This window comes from Crocuta crocuta, unplaced genomic scaffold (genome assembly GCF_008692635.1).
Source record: "Crocuta crocuta isolate KB4526 unplaced genomic scaffold, BGI_CrCroc_1.0 scaffold26, whole genome shotgun sequence".
NCBI lineage: Eukaryota > Metazoa > Chordata > Mammalia > Carnivora > Hyaenidae > Crocuta > Crocuta crocuta.
In genome coordinates, this window is record NW_027532249.1 from 643064 (window position 1) to 669620 (window position 26557).

Here is a 26557-nt window from a genome sequence, read left to right on the forward strand (position 1 = left end):
AAAAATTAAAATAAAAAGGCAATAAAAAGTCATGTTCAAAGTAAAAAACAAACAAAAACCACCTATATTCTTCCTTTCTGTATCTTTCTCTGTCAATTTCCTTTTCTCTCTCCTCATTTTTGTTTCCTTTATGTACTCCTTCCCATGTTGTCTGTCTCCTTTAGCCATAATAAGGAACTGAAGGTATTACTTTATTTGTTACGCTTGGGATTTATATTCATTTTATTGATTAAAACAAATGAGTGGGGAAAAAAGGGGGGGGCACCTGGGTGGGTTAGTCGGTTAAGCGTTTGACTTTCGCTTAGGTCATGATCTTGCGGTTTGTGCGTTCGAGCCCTGCATCGGGCTCTGTGCTGACCACCAGCTCAGAGCCTGGAGCCTATTTCAGAGTCTGTATCTCCCTCTCTCTCTGACCCTCCCCTGCTCACGCTGTCTCTCTCTCTCTCTCTCTCCTAGAAATAAATAAAAATATTTTTAAAAAAACCCAAATGAGTGGATTCTCTTACTTTTAGTATTAAATAAATATGGAAAAAAACAACCAAATAAGTGTGCTATTGGCCCTTGGTTGATTTTTTTTTTTTTTTTGTCTGTTAATAATTTGCTAGAAGTCAGTGGAAAACTTGAACCTTACCTGAGGAATACAAATGTTAAACATTGCTCTTGGATATTTCTCTTTATTGTACTTTTCACTTTTTAAAAATTTAAGTTATTTCAAACATACTAAGAAATAAAGAAGAATACAATAAACACACATACATGCAATGTTGCTATATGTATTAAAAGTTTTTCTTAAGAAATTAAATATTACAGCCCTCTTTTAACCTTTCTCTTATTCTATCTGCCTTCCTCCCTTCCTGGACTTTTCCCCTCCACACCAAGCAATTCTCTGTAACATCTGCTGGGTATCCTATAATTTAATTCACTCTGACACTGTCTACCTGGAGGTAGAATCAGGTCTTATAGGTTAAGGGCTCAGTCCCACAAGATTGCCCCCACCCCCAGTTAGATGCCAATCGCTAGCAGGTCCCAGGTTACCCACACAGCTTCTGTCCAATCAGCTACGAATTAAGGATGTCCATGACCCTCTCCTCAGGTTAAATTAATTTGCTAGTGTAGCTCAAAGACCCCAGGGAAACACTTACTTGTGTTTACTAGTAACATAAGTTAAAGGAAATGATAAAGGATACAGGTGAACAGCCAGATGAAGAGATACATAGTGTAAGGTCTAAGAGGGTCCTGAGTGCATGAGCTTTTGTCCCCATGGAGATAGGGTCACCCTGCTTGTGTGGATGTGTTTGCCAAACTGGAAGATCCCCAAACCCCATATATTGGGATTTTTTATGATGGCTTCATCACATTGGCATGATCTATCATTAACTCCATTTTCAGCCCTCCTCTCTTCTCAAGAGAATGGGGTTCAGGGATGAACATTTCAATTTACTAATTATGGTTTGGTCTTCCTAGTGATCAGCCCTCATCCAGGAGCCATCCAGAAGCCTATCCAGAGTCACCTTACTGCAACAATGACATTCCTATCACTCAGGAAATTATAAGGGTTTCAGAAGCCCTGTGTCAGGAACCAGGGTCAAAGACCAAATTTTAGAACAAAAAGATGCTTCTGGTGCATGCCACCCAGAAAATTACAAAGATTTCAAGAACTCTCTGTCAGGAATTGGTAGAAGAGACTGATATATATTTTTCTATTATCTCTCAGTTATTATTGGCTCTTTGGTGTTGGCAGAAGACATGAGACTCCGGGATCAGAGACAAATAACAATTACTCACAACAATAGCAGCATCAGCATATTAGCACTAATATTCTGAGCCCCAGTTCTCACAGGGCAATGAAAAGAGGGCCAGATGACAATTATATACACAGTGGGTTGCATTACAGGAAAGGAGCCTTGAGTTTAGGGACCTGAATCTTTTTACTGGCCAATAAGCATGGCTGGCTTTGCCCCCAAAGAAGACACCATCTCTGTCTTCCAAGTTTTGTTGTTTTTTTTTGACATTTCTTTTTTTTTTTCAAATAGTTTATTGTCAAGTTGGTTTCCATATAACACCCAGTGCTCATCCCCACAAGTGCCCTCCTCCATGCACATCTTCCCCCTCCCCCCCACACCCATCAGTCAAATACCATATGATTGCACATATAGGAGGATTAGGAGGAACTTAACGGAGGACCAAGGGGGAGAAGAAGGGGGGGAGATAGTGGGGGAGAGGGAGAGAGGCAAACCATGAAAGACTCTTGAATTCTGTCTTCCAAGTTTTTTGACTGTAGAAACATCCTTCAAAAGATAGTCTAGAACAAAAGTCAGTCAGTGACTCACTTGCGAGACATGCTGACATATAAAAGACCAGCATTAATATGTTCTTACTATCTGTGTTGTTATACTAATGCATATATCATATTACTTAACCATATATATGCTATATTGCTTTGTGTGCTTCTAAACTTTATAGAAATGCTATCATAGTTTACATATGATCTTTTCTCACTTGTTGCATTACTTATATTTATTCAAGTTGACACATGTAGTTTTAGTTCATTTATTTTAACTAGTAATAGTATTTCACTATGTGATTATATCACAATGTACTTATCCACTTTCCTATTGATGACATTAAAGAGTTTCCAGGGGTGCCTGAGGAGCTCAGTCAGTTAGGTATCAGACTTTGGCTCAGGTCATGATCTCACATCGGGCTCTCTGCTGACAGCTCAGAGCTTGGATCCTGCTTTGGATTCTGTGTCTCCCTCTCTCTGCCCCTTCCTCACTCACGCTTTGTCTCTTTATGTCTCTTAAGGATAAATAAACATTAAAAAATGTTTTTTTAAAGTTTCCAATTGTTCCACTCTTACTCCATTATGGCAGTGAACATCCTTACACATGTCTCTTTGCACACAGCTATGAGAGTTTTTCTTAGTGTCTATATTAGACTGGGATTTCTGGGTCTTAAGGTATACTCATCTTCAATTTTTAGTTCCTTCTTTTCTAAGTAGAATCTTGTTGAAATTAAATTTTAGCAGCCATTTGTGCGCAGCAATCAAACCCCTCCTATCAGCAACCCCATCTCCTTTTTGGATAATCTTACATCATGCATGCCTCCTGCTGGAGATCTTCCTCTCTGACCCCATTTAACATGGGGGCAATATGTAGCCTAGACAAGGTCAATTAGATGCTCTCAAGTGCTTAAGTGAGTGGTTTGTTTAAGGAAGTGGGACCTACTGAAAGTCAAATTCATCACAAAAGGGATGCCCAAACCAGGTTAGGTCTGCTGTGTGTCCCCAGCTAAGGCTCCCTGTGCTCACAACTCCAGAGGCTCTCAGTGCTGACCCATGTTCAAGCCTGCTTTTTATTCTGCTATTGAGAAAATGTGCCAATACGTTTCTTCTGTGCTAAGAGAGCTACAGTCAAATCCTGTTGCGGGTAAATAGGAAGATTTATACTTTCTAGGAAAAAGCAGAAGAAGGGCACCTGGCTGGCCCAGGCAGTAGTGCATGTGACTCTTGATCTCCAGGTCATAAGTTAAAGCCCCACATTGGGCATATCGCTTACTTGAGGGGGAAAAAAGCAGAAGAGGGTAGAAGGAAAGGAGAAAGAAGGAGGAATAGGGAGAAAGAGAAGGCAGGAAGGAAAGAGCAAGAGAATGAACACAATTTTCACTTTTTTTTTTTAAATACAGAGAGAAACTTTGCCAAGTAAGCAGGAAAAATGCCTCTTCGGCAGTATTAGTAAGGCTTTGCTGGCTAAGTTTTAAAACATGTAAAAAGATAATAACAACAAAGCAATTGTGACATACTGCCTATAAAAAATAAAAGGCAATGAAGCTTATTTTGCGAAAAGAAGATTGCTGCCCTAATTATGGAGGGTTTTTTTCAAACAAATACAGTTGTTCCTTCCCCTTGTCTGCCAGGAATATATTCCAAGAGCCTCAGGGGATGCCTGTAACCACGGATTGTACCAATATCCTTACATACTATGCTTTTTCCTGTACATATATACCTATGAAGTTTAACTTACAATTAGGCACAGTAGGAGATTAACAAAAAAAAACTAATAATAAAATAGAGCAATTACAATAATATATTGTGATAAAAGTTCTGTGAATGTAGTCTTTTAAAAAATATGTTACTATACTCATCTTCTTGTGGTGATAGATGATAAAATGCCTACATGATGACATGAAATGAGATGAATGATGTAGGCATTGTGATGTAGTGTTAGGCTGTTGCTGACCTTCTGTCTACCATTTCTGACAGAAAGCAAAACCACAGATAAGGAAGGACCACTATACTAATACTATAATACCTTTTACATAAAGCTTACTAACTCTTTTTCCTTAATTCCCATGACTCAAATAGTGAATGGAGATAGATCTTTGGTTAAAAAAAACAAAAAACAGAAAAGGGGCACCTGGGTGGCTCAGTTGGTTAGGTGGTTAGGCATCTGACTCTTAATTTTAGCTCAGGTCATGATCTCATGGCTCGTGAGACTGAGCTCCAAGTTGGGCTCTGTGCTGAAAGCATGCAGCTGGCTTGGGATTTGCTCTCTGCCCTGCTTTCTCTTCTTTCTGTTAAAATAAGTAAACTTTAAAAGAAAAGGTAAAAACATACATTAATGTGTTATATAAAAAGGAAATAAATTATGTAAGGAAATAGCAGAATGAGACCTTTTTCCTTATAGAACCCAAGATTGTTGTTGTATGCTTATTCATTTATTATTATAAGTATCAATTTAGTATTATAAGTATCAATATTACTTATTGATTGCTGTACAGCAAGGTACCCTAAAACTTGGTGGTTTAAAGTAACCGGTTTATTTTGTGTACATCTGTATATGTCAGGAATTTGGGCAGCTGAGCAGGTGGGGAGGTAGTTTCTTTTTTTTTTTTAATTTTTTAATGTTTTATTTATTTCTGAGAGAGAGAGAGAGAGACAGCATGAGCAGGGGAGAGTCAGAGAGAGACACACACACACACAGAATCTGAAACAGGCTCCAGGCTCTGAGCTGGCTGTCAGCACAGAGCCTGACATGGGGCTCGAAGCCACGAACCGTGAGATCATGACCTGAGCCAAAGTTGGACGCTTAACTGACTAAGCCACACAGGCGCCCCTAGTTTCTAACCTGAGGGGCATCAGCTAGGATGACTGGGGCGAGGAGCTGGTTCCATGATGGTCACTTTGCTCATCTGTTGGCACCTGAAGCCCTGTGGCCTCTCTCCTCCATGGTGTCTTATCCTTATCTAGGGTCTCTCAAAACAAGGCGTTTTTAGGATTTTTGCATTTCTTACATGATGCCAGCTTCCAAGAAGAATAAAGCAGAAGCCGTCAGCCCAGTCAAGGGCTGTGCCTGGATCTGGTACATATCACTTCTGCCACGTTCTATTGGTCAATGCAATCATAGAGCCAACCGAGAGTCAACGGGGTGAAGGAATAGATCCCACTCTTGGTGAGGGAGTGGAAGCTCACATCACAGAGCATGGGAAATGGCAGATATGGTTGCAGCCAACTTTAGAAAATATATTAAGCCTCACCGTGAGATAATGTTTGCTCTTTGTTGACTTGCAATGTCTTAGGATCAAATGATTCTCAGCTGAAAATACCAAGGTTTTTTTCTTTATTAATTTTAACTTTGTTTCTTTTTATAACTTTGAAATTAGTAAAATTATGTATGCTCATGTTAACAAGTGAAACTACCCAAAGATATATATTTTGAAAATAACAAAATCTCTCCTCACTCATTGGATTTCCCCTTCCCTAATGTAGCCATGTATTTCTGCCTGCCCAAACACACATACACAAATATGAACATCATACTTACAGATACTGGATGGTGGTTGTTTTTAGAAAACTGGGGTAATAGTATGCATCTTGCCCTGCAACTTGCTAGTCTCTTACAAGACCACTGGCATCCCTGAAGGCATGAACTAAACTACTTTTATCTAAAACTATATAGGGGCGCCTGGGTGGCTCAGTCAGTTAAGCGCCCGACTTCGGCTCAGGTCATGATCTCACAGTTCGTGGGTTCAAGCTCCGGGTCAGGCTCTGTGCTGACAGCTAGCTCAGAGCCTGGAGCCTGCTTCAGATTCTGTGTCTCCCTCTCTCTCTGATCTTCCCCTGCTCATGTTGTCTCTCTCTCTCAGAAATAAATAAAAAAACATTAAAAATTAAAAAAAAAAAACTATGTAAGATTTCCTGTTGGGTGTAACTGTAATTTACTCAACCATTTCCTGTGTAGCAAAGATTTTTAGAGTCCCTCAGTATCCTGCTACCCTCCTGGCACACATTCCTTGATGTTTGGCACCACCAAATGGCCTCACTTCCAGGCTAAAGCCTTGCATTGCCTCTGTAAGTCCTGTGGTCTGCTCTTCCACTGTGGCAAGTATACATGCCCATCCCAAGAGGGTTGCTCAGCCCGGCTCCTGTGAGGTCATTGTAAGCAAACATGTCCTCTGTGCTGTTCAGGTGAGCAAGAAATATACTTTTCCTGTTTTGAGCCAAATTAATTTATGTTTAAGTTTATTTGTTGTGCTTCTTTCTTTTTTTGTTATGCTTATCTCTATTGGATAAACTTATTTGTTGTTTATTTCTATTGTATAAACTATCTAATGTGTATAGCACTACTGGTGCGCATTAGATTGTTAGGGTTTTTTACCACTACAAACAAAGCTGGGATTAACTTTCTCGTATACAGATATATCAACACTCGCTGGTAATTTCATTTTTTATAGGATAGACCCCCAAACTTTGATTGGTGGGTTTTAGATTACATTCCTCAAAAGTTTTACCAGGTCACACTCTCTACCAGCAAAAAAAAAAGATGTTTCTCATTCACTTTAATTTTTTAATTTTTGTTGATTTGAGGAGCAAAAAAAAAAAAATGATATCTTATTGTTGCTCTAATTTGCATTTCCCATACCAATTTCCAACCGTTTACACTCACCAGTAATATAAGGGTGCATGATGCTTTTTAATTTTTCAATACGATGGGCTTTAAAAATGGTATTTCATGATTGCTTTCATTTGCATTTTCTCAACCAATGTTGAGATGTCTACAAGGCAGCTTAATTTTTCATTCTGTGAAATATCTATGCTCTTTTATCTACTTTTCTAGTAATTGTCTTTCCTTACCAACTTATAGGAGAACTCGGTGTGCTAGAAAAAGCAAGTGTTGTAAATGCTTTTACCCAACATACTATCCATCTCTTCTCTTTGCATATATTTCTCAGTGTTCAGTATGTAAAATTTATGTGTTACAATACATCCACTGGAAAGATGGAAAACTTGTGGAGATGGATGGTAGTGATGGCTGTACAACAGTGTGAATATGCTTACTGCCACTGAACTGTACACTTAAAAATGGTAAAATGTGGGGTGCCTGGGTGGCTCAGTTGGTTGAGCATCCAACTTTGGCTTAGGGCATGATCTCACAGTTCATGGTTTCGGGCCCCGCATCAGGCTCTGTGCTGACAGCTTAGAGCCTGGAGCCTGCTTCAGATTCTGTGTCTCCCTCTCTCTCTGCCCTTACCCCACTTGAGATCTGTCTCCCTCTCTCTCTCAAATATAAATAAATGTTTTAAAAAATGGTAAAATGATAAAATTTACCTTATGTATATTTTACAATAAAAAGAAATACATCTGACCTTTCCTTATAGCTTCTGAGTTTCCTTTCCTGCTTAGAGGAATGCTCTCCCTTAAATTCTCTTCTAATATTACTGTCTTGTTTTTTACATTAAAAACTTCAATCCACCTGGAACTTACTCATAAATATGACATAAAGTAATGATTTTCCAGTTGTTTAGTCAATTATGCCATCATGATTTTTCACTTTTATTTCAATTAATGCACCTATTTTCTGGCTTTATTTGTATCTAATTAGAAAATTGTTGCTGCATGTTTTTCTACTGAAGTCGATAAATTATTTTTTGTGAAAAGACTGTGGGATTTCTGTATATGATAGGATTTCTATTCACTCTCAAAGAAAGAAATAAACAAATACATGTATAAATTAAATCATCCCAAATGAAGTTATTCTGTCTTGCACCCTTCTAAATATGCAAAGGAGAATATTTTTCTGAAAGTCTGTACTCATGTAACCAAAAGGAAGTTGAAATTTGGCAATTAATTGAATTAATCAATATAAAAGATAAAATGCATGTTGAGGCTTGTTATTCACTTTGACTAATCTGCAGTAGTTACAATTATCCAGTTCAATTTTCATATGTAGACATGACATAATCATTCTTGAATATTAGCTTCATGTTTTTACTTTCATTACATTGTTTAATATAACAAGATTAAAACTAAAATAATACTTCAAGTTGTAAGTACATGTAGCCATAGCTATGTTCCGTATCTATTTTTTCTAGGACTATTATTGTTAATGAGCTACAATTGCTTGTGGGCATTTTCAGTGGACAGAGATGGAAATATGGATTTTTGTTTAAAAATCATGAGTGCAAGCAAATATTTCTGATTTAAATTGAACTTCAAAGGGACTTTACTTAATACCTTAATTTATCTTTGAATTATAATATTACTTTTATCTTGAACTAAAAACATCAGTTGCTAATAACCTAAGTCCAACTACTAATTTGCTCTATCTATCTTGATATGTATATTTCTAGACATTTTAAGATTTTTTTAACTTTATGTATTTATTTTGAGAGAGAGAGAGGGAAAGAGAATCCCAAGCAGGCCCCGCACTGTCACAAGGTAGCCTGCCACACAGAATGTAGCCTTGAACCACAAACCGTGAGACCATGAGCCTGGACAGAATGATTAGAGGGTTGGAACTTCTACCTCCAGCCACCCACCAACCTCTGGAAAGATGAGAGAGTGGAGGTGAACTGGAGGTTTAGCTCTATGAAAACGCTTTTAAAGTTTATTTATTTATTTTCAGAGTGAGAGAAAATTTATTTATTTTCATGACTCTATCACATTTTGGTATTTCTCAGAATATTTCAAGGTTTTTCATTATTATTATGTTTGCTATGGTGATCTGTGATCAGTGATTACAACTCACTGAAAGCTCAGATGCTGGTTAGCATCCTTTCACAATCAAGTATTTTTATGTACATTTTAAGACATAATGCTATTGCACATTCAATAGACTATAGTATAAACATAACTTTTTTTTAATGTTTATTTATTTTTGAGAGAGAGACAGAGTGTGAGCAGGAGAGGGGCAGAGAAAGAGGAAGACACAGAATTCGAAGCAGGCTCCAAGGTCTAAGCCGTCAGTGCAGAGTCCGATGCGGGGCTCAAACTCATGAACGATGAGACTATGATCCGAGCCAGGTTCAGATCCACAAACTACAAGATCATGACATGAACCAAAAACCAAGAGTTGATGCTCAACTGACCAAGCCACCCAGGTGCCCCTATTTTTGCTTTTGTTGCATTTAGTGTCAGATTCAAAAAGTCATTGTCAAGACCTATGTCAAAAACTTACCATCTATGTGTATTTTTTTCTAGGAGTTTTATGGTTTCAAGTCTTAAATCCATTTTGAGGTAATTTTTGTGTATGGTATAAGATAGTGTCCTAGTTTTGTTCTTTTGTATGTGGCTGTCTAATTTCCCCAACACCATTTATTGAAGAGAAGATTCTTTTCCCATTATATACTCTTGGCTCCTTTGTTGTAGATTTATTGACCATATATGTATGAGGTGTTTCTGGACTATTGATGTTCCATTGATCTGTGTGTCTCTTATTATGCCAATACCTCACTATTTTAATTAATATAGCTTTATAATATAGTTTGAAATCAAGGTGTTTGCTGACTCGAGCTTTGTTATTCTTTGTCAAGATTGCTTTGCCTCTTTGAGGTCTTTTATGGTTTTATACAAATTTTAGAACTGTTCATTCTATTTCTGTGAAAAATGCCATTGGAATTTTGATAAGGATTACATTGAAACTGAATATTGCTTTGGGTACTATGGAAGTTTTAACATTATTAATTCTTCTAATTCATGAGCATGGAATATTTTCCATTCAGCCCCTCTGTGCCTTTTGATTGGAGAATTTAGTCCACTTACACTGAAATCATTGATAAATATGTACTTATTGTCACTTTTTTAATTGTTTTCTGGCTGTTTTCTCTGTTCCTTCTTCTCTTGCTCTCTTCCTTTATGATTTGACGACTTTAGTGATATTCTTTTCTCTTTTCTTTTTGTATGCTTACCATAGGTTTCTGCTTTGTGGTTACCATGAGGCTTACATAATTACTTATATCTATAACAATCTAAGTTGATAACAAGTTAACTGATCCCATTGTAAAGCTCAACATTATTATTCTCCCCCCTCGATGTTTCTGTTATGTTTCTGTTATGTCACATTACTTAACTAATTATGATAATCATAGTTAATTTTTACTATTTTAGTCTTTAAACTTTTATACTAGCTTTATAAGTGATTATAAGTGATTAATGACTACCTTTACAACATATTTACATTTCCAGTGAGATTTCTTCTTTCATATGTGTTCTTGTTACAAATTAACACCTTTTATTTTCAGCTTAAAGAAGTCCCTTTAACTTTTCTTGTAAGCGTTGTTTAATAGTGATAAACTCCTTTAGCTTTTGCTTGTCTGGAAAACTCTATTTCTCCTTCAATTCTGAATGATAACTTTGATGGATAGAGTATTCTTCAATGGCAGTTTTTTCTTTCAGCACTTTCAATATATTATGACAATCCCTTCTGGCCTGCAAAACTTCTGCTAAAAAATCTACTTATAGTTTTATGGGTGTTCCCTTGTACAGCACAAGTTATTTTTATCTTGATAATTTTAATATTCTCTCCTTGTCTTTAACTTTTGACACTTTAATTATAATTGTCTTTATGTGGGTCTCTTTGCGTTCCTCTTATTTGGACTCTCTGGGCTTCCTTCTTAAGGTTAGGGAAGTTTTCAGCCATTATTTCTACAGGTAAGATTTCTGCCCCTTTCTCTATCACTTCTTCTAGGATCCCAATACTGCAAATGTTAATCTGTTTGATGTTGTCCCATAAATCCTTTAAGCAATCCTTATTTTTTTTCATTCTTTTTTTTTTCTTTTTGCTGCTCTGATTGGGTGAGTTCCACTGTCTGTCTTTTTTTTTTTTTAAGTTTAGTTATTTTGAGAGAGAATGAGTGTATGCACGTATAGGGGAGGCACAGAAAGAGTAGGAGAGAATCTTAAGCAGGCTCTGTGCTGTCTGCATGAACCATGAAATCATTACCTTAGCCAAAATCAAGAGTAGGATACTTAACTGACTGAGCCACCCAAGCACCCCACTGTTTTGTCTTCCAGTTGACTGATCCTTTCCTATGCTTCATCTAGTCTTCTGTTGAACCCCTCTAGCATATTTTTCAGTTCAATTATTCTATTCTTCAGCTGTGTGATTTCTATTTGATATTTTCTTATATTTTCCATCTCTTTGTTGAAGTTCTCATTGTGTTCACCCAATTTTTTTCCAGTTTGATGATATGTTTTACATTTTCTTTAATGTTTATTTTTGAGAGGGGAGGAGGGTCAGAGAGAGACAGAGACACAGAATCTAAAACAGGCTCCGGGCTCTCAGCTGTCAGCACAGAGCCTGGCTCAGGGCTTAAATTCATGGGCCCTGATATCATGACCTGAGCCGAAGTCAGACACTTAACTGACTGAGCCACCCAGGTGCCCCTTGGTGATCTTTTTATAACCATTACTTTGAACTCTTTATCAGGTTAAATTACTCATCTCTATTTAAGTCCCCCCTCCCCCGACATTTTATCTTGATATTTCATTCAGAACATACTTTACTGTTTCTTCATTTTGCCTCATGGTCTGTGGTTTGGTTTCTATACAGTAGATGAAACAACCTCCTCTCCCATATTAGAGGAATGGCCTCATGTAGGAGATGAAATTTATCATTCAACCTTGCATCAGGTCTTGGTTGTCTCTCAAACCTGTGTGCTTGTCCAAGCAGCCTATTATATTTGTAATAGCTCCCAGTACTTGAGGATGTGCCAACTCTTGTCAGTGTGCCAAAGGGGAGGATCTCAGCACCTATATTCAGGCTGACTGGATGCCAGACCTTCAGGCACCAGCTTTTTAAAGTAGGGAAATATATACAATCCTGTAGAACCACAAGTGTAAGCCCTGCTGGCCACCAGAGCCAGGTAATCTGGAGGTGCTCCCTGGAAGCATAGAGATTGGGACTACAGTTGAGTGTGTAAGCCTTTTTCTGGGTGATTCCAGTGAAGTGGAGCAAGGCAGGGGGATGGTACCAAGATGGTATCCACAGCTTATGTGCCTGGAGAGCAGTTTTGCAGGCCATTAAATGAAGTCTGCCCCTCAGGTCAAAGATCCAGGACAAGCAAAGAGGCCTCTTTCTCTTTCACAGAAAGACTGGGCAGTGTGCCTCAGTCTGCTGTCTGTGGAATGTCCTGGGTGTGGTAGTCTACCAAGAATCATCTCTTCAATTGCCACAGTCCTATGGGACCAAAGAATGCAAACTCCTTCACAGCCACCAGAGCCAGGTGATCAAGGGACATTCCCACAAAAAACAGAGCACCAGATGTGTGTAAAACTCCCCTCCATGAGACACTTGCACTCTGGAGTACGGCAATAGAGTGAGGGTGAAGACAGCGCCCACCCTCTGAGGTCTCTGGAAAGAATGACTGTAGGTACCAAGATGCATATTTAATTAGAAACCTGCCCCTCTAGCACGTGGCTTAAGCATCGGACTCCTGATATCAACTCAGGTCATGATCCCCCTGTTGTGGGATGGAGCCCCACATCAGGCTCTGTGCACTGATCACAGAGCTTGCTTGGGATCCTCACTCCCTCTCTCCCTGCCCTTACCCAGATCATGCACTCACCCAAGCACTGTCCCTCTCTCCTAAAATAAACAAACAAACAAACATTTTAAAAAATAAAAGAAGCCTTAGGGCACCTAGGTGGCTTAGTTTGTTAAGCATCCCACTCTCGATTTCGGCTCAAGTCATAATCTCACTCGTAGTGGGTTTGAGCTCCGCTCCGTACCATGCTCTGTGCTCAGTGTGGAGCCTGCTTGGGATTCTCTCTCTCCCTCTTTCTCTATCCTTTTCTCACTTGTGCACACTGTCTTACGCTCTCAAAATAAATTTTTAAAAAACTTTAAAAAAAAGCCTGCCCCTCAGGTCACAGTCATGATGATTAGCTAATAGGCCTCCTTCACAGAAAGATGGAGCTCTGGGTCTGCTGTCTGTTGCTGTGCCCTGGGGGTGGTAGCTATTTAAGAACTCTTTTTCTGTTTGTTGTATTTGTTGTAGTCCTGTGGGATCCAGTGTTAGCCCCACTGGCCACCAGAGCCAGGTGATCAAGGAGTATCCCATAGGAGGGCACCTCGGTGACTCAGTCAGTTAAGCGTCCGACTTCAGCTCAGGTCATGGTCTCACAGTTCGTGGGTTCAAGCCCCGCGTTGGGCTCTGTGCTGAGGAATAGCTCAGAGCCTGGAGCCTGTTTCAAATTCTGTGTCTCCCTCTCTCTCTGACCCTCCCCTGCTCACGCTGTCTCTATCTCAAAAATAAATAAAACATTAAAAAAAAAAGAAGTGTCCCATAGGTGGCAGCTGCAAAATGGGCACTAGACACGTGTAAAAGCTCCCTTCAAGGAGATGCTGGTGTTCTAGGGCACATGAAAGGGAGAGCTCGGAGATGGCACCCACCAGTCTGGGTCCCCAGGGAGTGTTCCAGCAGGCTCCTTGATATCTGTGTTAAATTATATGTCTGCCCCTCAGGCCAATGCTTTAATGTAAGCAGGTGAACCTCCTTTACTTTAAGTCTGGGCACCTGGGACCCAGATGAGTTGGGCCCTGAGGCAGGTGAGTATGAGGGGATGAACCCTTTTAGAGCTGTTTCTCAGATCACTATAGTCTTGTGGGTCTTGGGACGTAACAAGCCCTGTTGTTTTTCAAAATTGGATGTTTTGGTGTCTTGCCTCTCAAGTGTATGTCTTTGTAAAAAATATTTATTTATGTATTTATTTATTTATTTTGAGAGAGACAGCATGAGCAGGGGAAGAACAGAGAGAGAATCTTAAACTGTGCTGTGAGCATGGACTTTGACTTGGGGCTTGATCCCATGAACTGTGGGATCATGATTTGAGCTGAAATCAAGAGTTGGACACGTAACTGAATGAGCCACCCAGGTGCTCCTCCAATGCTTGTTATTATCTGTCTTTTTCATCACAGCCATCCTAGTGTATGTGAAGTAGTACCTCACTGTGACTTTGATTTGAATTTCCCTTGTGGCTAATATGAGTAGTCTTTCCTATCATCATGGTCCATGTACCTTGCTCATGTGTTTCTTTGTAAACACCTTTTCTGTATGCCCCTCAAGAGCTGTTGAACAGTAATGTCTGTGAATTAACTGCGGTGTACAGGTGTGCTCATTACCTTGGCTGTGATAATGGTCTCATGTGGTACGCACCTGTCAGAACTTACCCAAATGTATACTTCTAAGTATGTTTGGCCAGTCGTTGAAACAAATAACCTCCTGGGTGTCTGGCTGGCTCAGTTGGTAGAGCATCCGACTTGATTTGCAGGTTGTAAGTTTGAGCCCCATGTTGGGTGTAGAGATTACTATACGAAAAAAGGAGCAAAGAAATAAAACCACAACTAAAAACCCAAATAACTACCACCACCCCAAAAGTGATGACAGTCCATGCCAGCTGCTTGAACAATTGTATTACCTCTTTCTATAAAGTTTCTGAACTCTATTTTTGTCTGAGAGCCCTTTGGCCTATGTGTTTTAATATTGTAAAGTGTCTCAAATTTCCTTGAGCAATAGGCCTGATATGAGAGCAGAATGGCAGATGAGTTTCTGAGAGGGTGAGGGGCCTTCTGGGGGACCCTCAGAGGAGGGAGTGTGCTGGTGGGGATGGATGAGAAGTGCCTAATACATAGGCTATCTGTGGCACCCTCAGACATGGGAGAGCCCAGGGGGTGGCTCAGAGTGTTCCTACATGATGTGCCATCAACTCGGGCCCCTGGAGCAGCTCTTTAGATTCCAATCAACCCCATACTCTCAAGCACAGACAACAAGTGATTTTAACCTGGAAACAAATCCCTGTCTATTTATAAACAAGTGGAAGTTTTAGTGATATCATTTATATGTCTGTCTATGTGTCTTGACTGATAGTCTCACACACTGAAGGCACTAAATAAATGCTAATTCATAAGAATACTAAATAATTATAAGATGATGACAAATTCAGTATCAGTTAATAATTATAATCAGGGAGGTAATTAATAATTAAACTCTAAATAAGGAAGAATACCGAAAATAGCTCATATAGACTCAGTTCTCTTGTACTTTCCATTAAACTCAAAAGAAGAAACTTTTTTAAAATTTACAATATCATATTCTTGGTAAATGAATTAGGACCCCATAAGACATGAAAAAACAAAAACACAGTGATCCAGTCTCTAATGATGAATTACATACTGATTTTGAAAATCAGCATAGGCAGTGAAAGATATCCCTGCACTGTAGATTGCATAAATATCCACAAAGATAAAATTACTGAAGATCTAGTAAAATGTGAACATATGGATTTCTGCTATTGAAAAAAGAAAACCACACAACAAATCATAAGTAAATATATGTAATAACCACACATGTATTAAATATGTCTGTAGGAACTTTATATTAATAGAAGTTATAAGGCCTGTAAATGAAAAAGCCAGTTTGAACATGGACCAGAAAGTAAAACCTCTACATTTTGGTAAGTAATACCTTCCTGTAAGGTGAAGCTTGTGACACTAAATGTGCAGCATAGAGAAGCAAATATTCCTGCGTGTGTTTTTGAGGCATATCCCAGAGTTGGCAGCGAGCCCTTCCTCTGCAAACCATCCAGTGTTTTGTAGCCAGCTCACCTCTTCCTCAAACTTCTCGTGTAATCCTGAAATGATGCCCCACGTTGGTGGTTTGTTTTCAAAGTCCTGCCCCAAACATCCCTGAGCTACAGTAACACCTTCAATTCAATGATCCCATGTGTAAATCTGCTTATGCTGCTCAAATGTCAAACACAATTATGGGCTCTGGAAAGTATCCCTTTTTACTCTTTTACAACCATGCCTTCATGTAACACACTGATACCAGGCAGAGATTTGATCACACCTTAGTGTGGTGATTTACGGCTGCTTGAAAATGCCTTTTTAAAGTCCAAACAATTTACCATTTATATACTTTTTATGTTTATTTATGTATTTTGAGAGAGAGAGAGAGAGAGCAGGAGAGCGACAGAGAGAGAGGGAGAGAGAGAATCCCAAGCAGGCTCCATACTGTCAGCTCAGAGACCCAAGCAGGGCTCAATCCCATGAACCATGATCACCGACCTGAGCCAAAATCAAGAGTCAGACACTTAACTGACTGAGCCACTCAGGTGCCCCTGAAATATTTTCTTCCTCAATTCCCCTCACCTATTTAGCCCATCCCCTCCCTCACCCACAGCCTCTCCAGGAACCCTCAGTTTGTTCTCTGTATTTAAGAGTCTCTTATGTTTTGTCTCCCTCCCTGTTTTTATATTATTTTTGCTTCCTTTCCCTTATATGCATCTGTTTGTACCTTAATTTTCACATGTGAGTGAAGTCATATGGTATTTTCCTTTTTCTGAAAATCTTATTTCTTTTAGCATAATACCCTCTAGTTCCATCCATGTGCAAATGGCAAGATTTCATTCTTCTTGATTGCCTGAGTAATACTCCATTGTATGTGTGTGTGTATATATATATATATATACCACATCTTCTTTATCCATTCATCTGTCGATGGACATTTGAGCTCTTTCCATACTTTGGCTCTTGTCCATAGCGTAGAGATAAACATTGGGGCACATGGGTCCCACTGAAACAACATACCTGTATCTCTTGGATATATACCTAGTAGTGCAATTGCTGGGCCGTAGAGCAGTACTATTTTTAATTTTCGGGGGAAACTCCTAACTCTTTCCCAAAGTGGTTGCACCAGTATGCATTCCCACAGACAGTGCAAATGAGATCTTCTTTCTCTGCATCCTTGCCAACATCTGTTGCCTGAGTTGTTAATTTTAGCCATTCTGACTGGTGTGAGGTGGTATCTCATTGTGGTTTTTATTTGTATCTCCCTGATGATGAGTGATGTTGAGCATTTTTTCATGTGTCTGTTGGCCATCTGAAGGTCTTCTTTGAAGAAGTGTCTATTCATGTCTTTTGCCCATTTCTTCACTCAGTTATTTGTTTTTGGGTGTTGAGTTTGATAAGTTCTTTATAGATTTTGGATACTAACCCTTTATCTGATATGTCATTTGCAAATATCTACTCCCATTCTGTTGATTGACTTTTGGTTCTGCTGCATTTTTCCTTCACTGTACAGAAGCTTTTTATCTTGATGAGGCTCTAATAGTTCATTTTTGCTTTTGTTTCCTTTGCTTCTAGAGATGTGTTGAGTAAGAATTTGCTGCTGCCAAGGTCAAAGGCATTTTTGTCTGCTTTCTTTTCTAGAATTTTGATGGCTTTTGTCTTATATTTAGGTCTTTCATCCATTTTATGTTTATTTTTGCGTAACCTATACTTCTTATATTGATCAAATAAGCTAATTTACTTCCATATAAAGTTTCAGATTAAAAAATGTAAAATTGTGTTCAACTATATTGAATTATAAATCAACAAACTTTGTTATACCAACAGTAATTATGTTCTGTAGAATGTCATTTTTACATATAATTTTCAAGGTCTGTATTTAACTTTAAGACTTTGCATTAATATTAAGCTAATCAATAGCTAATCTTTAAATACTTATTTTTTCTTATTTTCATATGTCCCAGACTGGTGATACATTTGGGCCATGTTATAAATGTGTCCATTTTTACCACTATGATGGGTGCACTATAGGGGTCATCTTCTGTGTTTGTGAACCTCACAACTGCAGTGGATGTGAGGGTGTGGAGCCAGGGAGCCCCCCTGAGGAGGGACGCACTGCCAGGCTCTTCCTCTGCAGCAGAGCCACCTCACCCTGAGATCTGCACTGCTTGGGAGTGGCCACTGAGCAGAGAGGGCGTTCATAGCCCCCAACTATTGAGCCAATGCAGGACCCCTTTTTCTGTCACTTCTGGTCCCCCAGGCCCTAATTCCTCCCTCTGCCCAATTCAACTTCCTCCCTCTCCACCCAAGCGTTGAACCCTAGAAACCCCCTGCATCCCAGCAACTGCTCCAGAGACCCCCACATGTGGTGACTGAGACCATACTAGGAGCAATAGTAGCAAAGAAATATAACAGTGCACTCAGAGTGTGCTTTTGTTTATCAAGGAAAAAGACATTCTTTTGTCAAAATAAAGTATTTGTTTAGCTCGGACTGGGAAAGAGGGTTGTGAAAGATACAACTTGAATGAAAATAGAAAGTTATAGAAGGTTTGAAGAAAGTGACTTTTATTTTCTTTGGTTTGAAACATTGCAAATAATAAGTCTGAAAAGAAATATGAATTGTGTCGGGGCGCCTGGGTGGCTTAGTCGGTTAAGCGTCCGACTTTCGCTTAGGTCATGATCTCGCGGTTCGTGGGTTTGAGCCCCGCGTCGGGCTCTGTGCTGACTGCCAGCTCAGAGCCTGGAGCCTGTTTCAGTCTGTGACTCCCTCTCTCTCTGACCCTCCCCTGCTCACGCTGTCTCTCTCTCTCTCTCCTAGAAATAAATAAAACATTAAAAATTTTTTTAAAAATTTAGAAATATGAATTGTGTTAAACTTCTGTTAAATTTGTTCATAATTAATGGATTTGTTCATAAGTATAGAAGTATATGAATTCTTCACTGCCAAATATTATATTAATGCAAAACTGGAATTTGAGGTTCTCAGCTCTGAGGTACTTTAGTCTGATATTTAAAAAAATGATCGGGGCACCTGGATGGCCCAGTTGATTGACTTCAGCTCAGGTCATGATCCCATAGTCTGTGAGTTCAAGCCCCTCATCGGGCTCTGTACCAACAGCTCAGAGTCTGGAGCCTGCTTGATATTCTGTGTCTGCCTCTCTCTCTGCCCCTCCCACACTCATGGTGTGTGTGTGTCTCTCTCTCAAAAATAAACATTAAAAATGTTTTAAATAAAAATAAATAAAAATTAAAAACATAATAAAAATGATCATAAGTTACTAAATGATCCTGCATCAACTTGGATAACAACGATGTCAAATACCTAAATGTCAGAAAAATTAGGAGTATGATTCCACTCATGAGTTTAAAGCCATAGAAAACTGAACAGATATGTAATGTGTGAGCGAGTATGTGTGTGCATGTGTGTTCAGGAATCTGGATCTAAAACCACAGAAAGGCAAAAGTGTGAGTACCCTGGCACTCAGGAAAAGGGTTAGTCTTTGGGGCATGAAGTTCCCAGTATGGAGAGACAGCTGAGCTGATGGCCACATCCCTGGTGACACTCAGGCTTCCATATTGGAAGTAGTGGGGCACCAAGGATGCCAGGCCCCTGCAGGTACTGGTAGACAGGTGTGTGAGGCGATTGCCTCTGGTCTGGGATGGGCTTGGGCACTGTCACGCAGTACTCATGATGAAGAGTACCAGCTGGCCCTCCTGTGAGACCTGCAGAGGATGACAGCTACCATCTTGCTCTGCCTTCCCAACTTCGGGATGATCTCTCTTTGGGCTCTCTCTCTCACCCAGCATCATGCAGAGAGGTGATTCTGGAGACATGGCCTAGCTAAACCAAGCCAGAGGAATTGATGTCCTCAACAGAAAGAAGAGTCACCAAGCCTCACAGAAGGACTCCACTTCGAGGGACAGTCATTGATACATTTGGAGTTGACATTGCTTAGATACTGTCACGTGATCCCAGGGAACTGAGTTAAGATTTCCAGGATTCTCTGTAGTCCAGAAACAGAGAATTTTAGGTACAAGATCCCTTGGAATAAAAATTAATTAAGGACAACCAAATGGATGAGTGAAGGAAACCTATGTTTTATTTTCGGATTAGAATATGATGAATCCCTTTCTCTTTCTTCTCCACCTTTCTCTAGCCTTCCATTTAATAGACTATTCCTTTGCAAGTTGACATGAAATACTCTTTAATATTTTACTCTTAATTCTATCTCATGATTCATAAACAAATAGTTTTATTGAGTTTCTTTGCTTCGAATGGCTTTATTTGGATACATTCAGTTAGAATTTGTCCTCATTTTTATCTGGATGTAAATGGAAAAATTGTGCAACTTTGTTTGCATTTTCTATGGGGTTATATTTGACAATAAATTCTATTTGATCAGATGTGACAGACTGATCATTGAGGAACACAGACTGAACTTCACATGTGGTAATCACACCTCGAAAGCCCTCCTGAGGAAAGGGTTAGCTTCTGTTAACAAGGAGTAAGGAAGGGCATTTTCTGGCAGGCTGGGAACCTCAAGTAGAGTGGAATTCACCCTCTTTCATAGGTTCTTCAGGCAATACTGAATGGAGATTCATTCTGTGTGTGTAGTGTCCCAGCCTCAGGGTAGAACACGTAACAGGATTTTTAAATCTCTGGAATGGTAAAGGCCATTGAAACTTCAGTTCTCATATCCTCATGCAACCTCCAAAGTGAAGTAAATTTCCTGGTCTCATTTGTTACTCAAGACTTTGGGTTCTAGTTCTGTGGACAGACTATAAGGAGACTTACCTGGCTTAATACCTCTGGCCGCACCTGTGTCAACAAATCAGCCAAGACCCAGTGAGACCGGCCATCTTGTGTTAAGGATAATATTGGGAGATTATTTATGATTACAAGGAACTATTAAGAAAAGGACAATATCAAACTTGTAAATAGGAAAACATCTGATGGCTTCTTCCAATGTTGCACTAGCCAGCCACAGGGAGGGAGTCTAATTTTCTAGGAGCCTGCACCTTACTTTTCAGCTTTGTTTTGTCTTTTACCTTTTCTTGTAACGTTTATTTATTTTTGAGATAGAGAGACAGAGCATGAGTGGGGGAGGGGCAGAGAGAGAGAAAGAGACAGAATCAGAAGCAGGCTCCAGGTTCTGAGCTGTCAGCAAAGAGCCCGATGCAGGGCTCGAACCCAACAACTGGGAGATCATGACCTGAACCGAACTCAGAAGCTTCACCAACTGAGCCACCGAGGCGCCCCTTCACTTAATACCCTCAATTGGCTAAGGTAATTCATAAACCAGATGGTTTACCATCATAAGTTGATGGTAACTTGTAGGAAACTGATAGCAATGCAAAATATCCTTGCCCAATAGCAGAGAGTGAATTTTGTCCTGGAGACATACAAATGGTCACCGTCCATTGGGAAAGATTACAATCCACAGGTTACAGTTTTATTGCATTGACCAGTTTTGCATATAATTTAACAATTTTATTCCTACAATCTTTCAGTGACTAAGATACTTTTTAAATCGGTCTATCATCCTACTTGTCTGCTCATGAACAACATAAAGATCCCTTAGAGAGGATGCTATTGCTTGCTAAAGCACCGGCTTCTCCTTTCTCCAGGGCTTCACACTCAGAGTGCCTGGGCCTTCACAGAGCTGCCACCCTCGCCAGCCAGAGTCCTCCTGTGGGTATTGGCAGGTGTCCCTGGAGCCTAGTTCGAGCACAACGCTACACAAGTCTTGCGCTTCCAGGAAGCCAGCTCCCAGGGCATCTGGAGGGGAGGCTCTTCTCCTGACCTTGACCTCATATTCCCCACTCCAGCATCTACTCCAGGCTAGGGCCACCTGTGCATGCTGGTCAGACAGCAAGACCGAGGAACACGTGGCCTCTTGACACATCCCAGCACTTCTGCTCATCTTTGGGGGTTGGTACTTTTCTGATAATGGCTCAAGTGAGTCTGGAAATTGCACACATCCCCTCATTATGATAAAATTCTTTCTGTAGACCATTTACAGCCCCAGGTAAGTTGTTGTCCTTCCTTGAGGGAGAAGATGCACCACTCGTAGACAGAGAGGCGGGGACAGGGGGCACATGGGGTGCTTCCCCTACAGGCACCCGGGAGGTAGAAGTCAAGTGCTCTTAGTCACCCAGAAGGTGTGGGTGGACTCCCCAACATTCTCAAGTCTAAGTGTGACACCGCAGGGCCCTTTCCCAGTTCTCTGTCCTTACACCTGGGCCATGCCCTTTCCCCCCCTCATCCGTGCCCCTCCCCAGGTTTCCCAGCACTTCTGATCTCTCCTGTCTTCTGTTCCTTTGACTGTTCCTCTCCCTCTGGGCCAGCTATCTGAAGTCATCCCTGCCTGGACTCCAGCAGTGCCTGCTTTCTGGGGTGGGGTGGGGGGTGGGGGCAGCTGATCAGGCCACTAGCCTCCTGAACACTGAACACGGTTCCCATGGTGTGAAGGCCCCTTTGTGGGGCTCTGCTGCCTCTACTCTGCACACCTGAGGCCCAGGCATCGCAGTCCCCTTGCTGCAGGCTCGAGCTGCTCTGTGCCGGCCTGCTGCTCCCCAGGTTGCCTGGCTTGGCCACCCCTGCCCTGGAGGGCTGTCTGGCTTATTGTCCCCCCTGGGTCTCTCCTGCCTGACTTTATCACATTCTGCATCACCACCCACATGTGGAGCAGTGTCCCCCGCCAAACGGGGCCTTGCTCACCTTGGCACTCACTTCTTCTGACACAAAGTGGTCTGTGAGAAATACTCCCAAATGTGCTGAATAAACAAACAAGTCAAATCTGGTCTGTCTCTTGTACAGCACAGAAAGGGAGGTATAAAGAAGTAACCAATTTGCCCAAGATCCTGTGGCCAATTAGGACCAGAACTGGGCCCAAATCCCAAGCCTGCTGGGGTCCCACTCTAACACTTGAAATCCAGGCAGGGGGGTGTGCTGGACTCCTTGTGCGGAAGAATTCTGGAGTGAATACCGAGGACGAACCCGAGAGACCCTGGGAGTGAAGCCTGACAGGAGTCGGGGGTGGGGGGGGTGCTCAGGCTCCGCCCATAAGCCCTCCCTTCTGTATCTTGGGGAGGGGGACGGAGACATAGTTGGAGCACTTTTCCATACTGCTAGCAAGTCACTGAGCTCACTCACTCTCTGGAAGGTAAGGGGAAGCAGAGGGGAGGCTGAGAGGAAAGTGATGACAGTGGCTATTATCCCAACGTGAAAATGTTTGCCCTTCCAAGGTGGGTCTGTCACCACTGGGAGTGTTTACCCAGAAGCTGGAGAGCCTCTGTCAGCGGTGGGGATGGGAGAGAGAGGTCCTGTCCCTAGGGAGGTATCTGGGCCACATGGACTTGGACCCTTTTAAGCTGGAATTCAACTCTTCTGTTGGGCAGACAGACCAAGTCACACTGCCTTCAATGAGGCTGCTCAAAGAGGAGAGAATCTGGCCCCAAGGCCAGGCTGTCTTCATTCCTGGCTGGTGGCCTCCACAAGGGGATCCTAAGGTGCTCATACCACAGGCTTTATTATTGTTCTTTCCTCCTCCAGAACAACTGCACATCTCCTAGGCTTCCAAAATCTATTCCTGGGACTTTGTTCTGGCTGAGTGCACCTTGGCCAGCAGGCAGCACACTCTGCTGTCACCATGTACCTTATGCCAACCCTAATGCTCTGATTCCAGGGGCCCAGCTTGCCACTGGCAATCAGCACTGCGCAGATGGCCTCACCGCGATAGCAAGACTGAAGGGACAGTGACTCTCCACAAATGGCATTCACATGAACATAAAATTCAAACCATTCTTCTTTGTTTAAAGTAATCTCTACACTCAATATGGGGCTCCAACTTACCACCGGAGATCAAGAATCTCATGCTTTTCCTGCTGAGTTAGCCAAAACCCCACTTCATGACCTGCCAAATGATGTTCTTGCCTGCTAGAATGAAAGTGGTGATTTCTTGAGGACACAATGTCCAACCCAAGTGGCCCTGAGTCCAACACTGCTGTCACCTGCTGCTAACCAGCTCTGGCATCCTGTGTCTTCCCTGGGGGGTAATTTTGTAAGAGATGAAGGAAGTGTCAGCTTCAGGAAGGTGGACTGTCCTTCAAGAGGTGGTGCAAAGAGGCCTGGAGTCAGAATGTGAAGACTTGGGATCTAGTCTTGGACATGCCCCTTTGTCCTGTGTAGTTGGAGCAGGTCACTTAATGAGTGCTTCAGTTTCCTTATCTGAGGAATGGAGGCACTGATTCTTTCTTTTTTGCAAGATTACTTGAACCATATAATCATTTCCTTAGCCAATACTACAAACAATGCTCAATTATTCATTGACTTATTACTTCCTAAGTAGTCCTTTTACTTTTTTTCTCTAAAAGTATTTCAGTCTTTTAATCATAGAAAAAGTACCAGATTGCCCTTCCCCAAATACAGTTACTTCCTGCACAAAAACACTCCCTACTTACTGCCACTGAGCTGGATACGTAAAAAATGGTTAAAATGGTAAATTTTATTTTATATTAATTTTCCTACATGCACACAAAAAGCACTCCCTACTCTCGATCCCAACCTGGAATGTTCCTCTCACTCTTACACACCTGTCATTGTCCTTCGAGTGGTCAAGTCAAGCTCCACCCTCTCACTGTGCTTTCCCTGCCCTGCACCAGTCCACAAAGTGCCCCCATCTTTCCCCTCTCATCAGGGTACCTGTCACCCACTGGCCACAACAATCAGAAGGCTGATGGCCAGCAAGATGGCCATCACCAAAATTCAGAGACCAAGACTTCCATTACATTGGCCAACACCTTATGCAAGAGGGACACTTAATAGTGGTTTGTTAGTCAGCTGATTTCCCCACCCACAGTGAGGTGAGGGAAGCGAGGTTCAGGCCTTTCAGGATGTGACTTCTTAGTAGAGTGTTCTTTAGTTCCTTAAGAATTTTGCTCGCTGCATCCTTTTGATGTCAACATGAATTCCTATTGCTGTCATAAGAAGTACTAGAAGGGAGTTATATCAGCCATATGGTAGAATAGGAAGCCCCAGATCTTAGTTCCCCACAGAGATACCAACTGAACAACATTGTATGGTCCAAGAAAGCTTTATGAGAACTCCAGGAACCAAGAAATAAGTCGGATTAGCCCAGGCAAGCTCAAAGCCAAGAACAGACAAATTGAAACCGGTAAGAATAGCTGTTTAATTTCAACCCAATAGCCTTTCCCTCAAGCTGGAAAGTGTGGTACAATAGGGAGAAAGCATCCTACATGTAGCTTTTCCCTCAAGAGGGAAATAAGTGTGAATTTTACATTCAACATTCCGACTTTTCAAGAGACTTCCTGAAGGACTGGTTTTGGTCTCACCTGCCTCAGAAGGCTGATGGAACCAATGTACTTTAGATCCCTGGGGCTGTGGAAAGCAAAAGAGAACTCAGAGGCTTGTTGCATCACCACAGGACTTGCAGTACCATAGACAGACACCAGAGCAAGTGAGAGATTATGAGTTTCTAAAAAAGAAAAAAACAAATCTATCTGATTGGGAGTTGACCATACAAGCCCAGAAGAGGTTTGAGAGTCTCCTAGCATCTCTAGCTGTGCTGATTGGTGAGGTTTTTTCCCGTATGAAGCCAGTCAAAGAGCACAATTTTTTTAAAAAAAGAACACATGAAGAAACAAGGAAACATGGCCCAAACAAAGGGGAAAGAATACATCTCCAAAGACTGATCCTAAAGAAATAATATATGAATTGCCTCACAAAGAATTCAAAATAGTCATCTTTAAGAAGCTCAATGCATTACAAAAGACTACAAATAGATAATCAAGGAAAATCAGGGGGGAAATACATGAAAATATAAACAAGGACATAGAAAATGTGAGAAAGAACCAAACAGATTCTGGGAAGATAACAGCATAGGAAGCACCAAGAGTCTGTCTCCCCACCTAGACAGTAATTGCACTGGCAGAATTTTCTGCTATAATTATTTTGGAACTCTGGAGCCTATTGAAAGCTTGCAACTTCCAGAGGAAGGCTTGGATGAAAAGTTTTAGTTAATTTAAGTCAATTTTAGCTCTTGCCACAGTAGCAGCTACCCAACCCCCACCCCTCAGCCATGTGACAGGCAGCTGGGCATGTATTCCTGGAGTAGCTTGCTTCCAGCTTGCAGGATCCAAGGTAGGCAGAAGGGACCTATCTTCCAAACCTTGGAGATCTTCTGATCACAGAAGAGCAGACACAAAAGTGAGCAGCCATTGTTGTACTGCCCAACTGTAGCAAACCCCTCCTCTCTCTGACTGAAGTGACTTCCTGGGGATTTAAAGAACCAATGTCCATCTCCCTCCTCACATTTCATCTTTCTATTTTTTCCCTTGGGGGATCCAGGCTTAAAGACTAGGACATTCAAAAACAATTGTATACAGGAGGAATATTAGAAAGTAACCATACATGCCCAAAGAAAACTCAGAAAAAACCTGAAAAGACCTTAAATTTACACTCAGAATGACCCTTGCCACAGAGAAAACCAACAAGAACCAAAAAACAAAAACAATAGCAAAACCTAGCAAATCCTACTTAAAGGGGAGAATCTGATTTCCAAAGTTTCCACATTATTACATTCAAATATCCAATGTTGAACAAAAAAATCATAACGCACACAAAGAAACAGGAAATTATGGTCTGGTCCATTCAGAGGAAAAAATAAATAAACAGAAAAATATAAATCAAA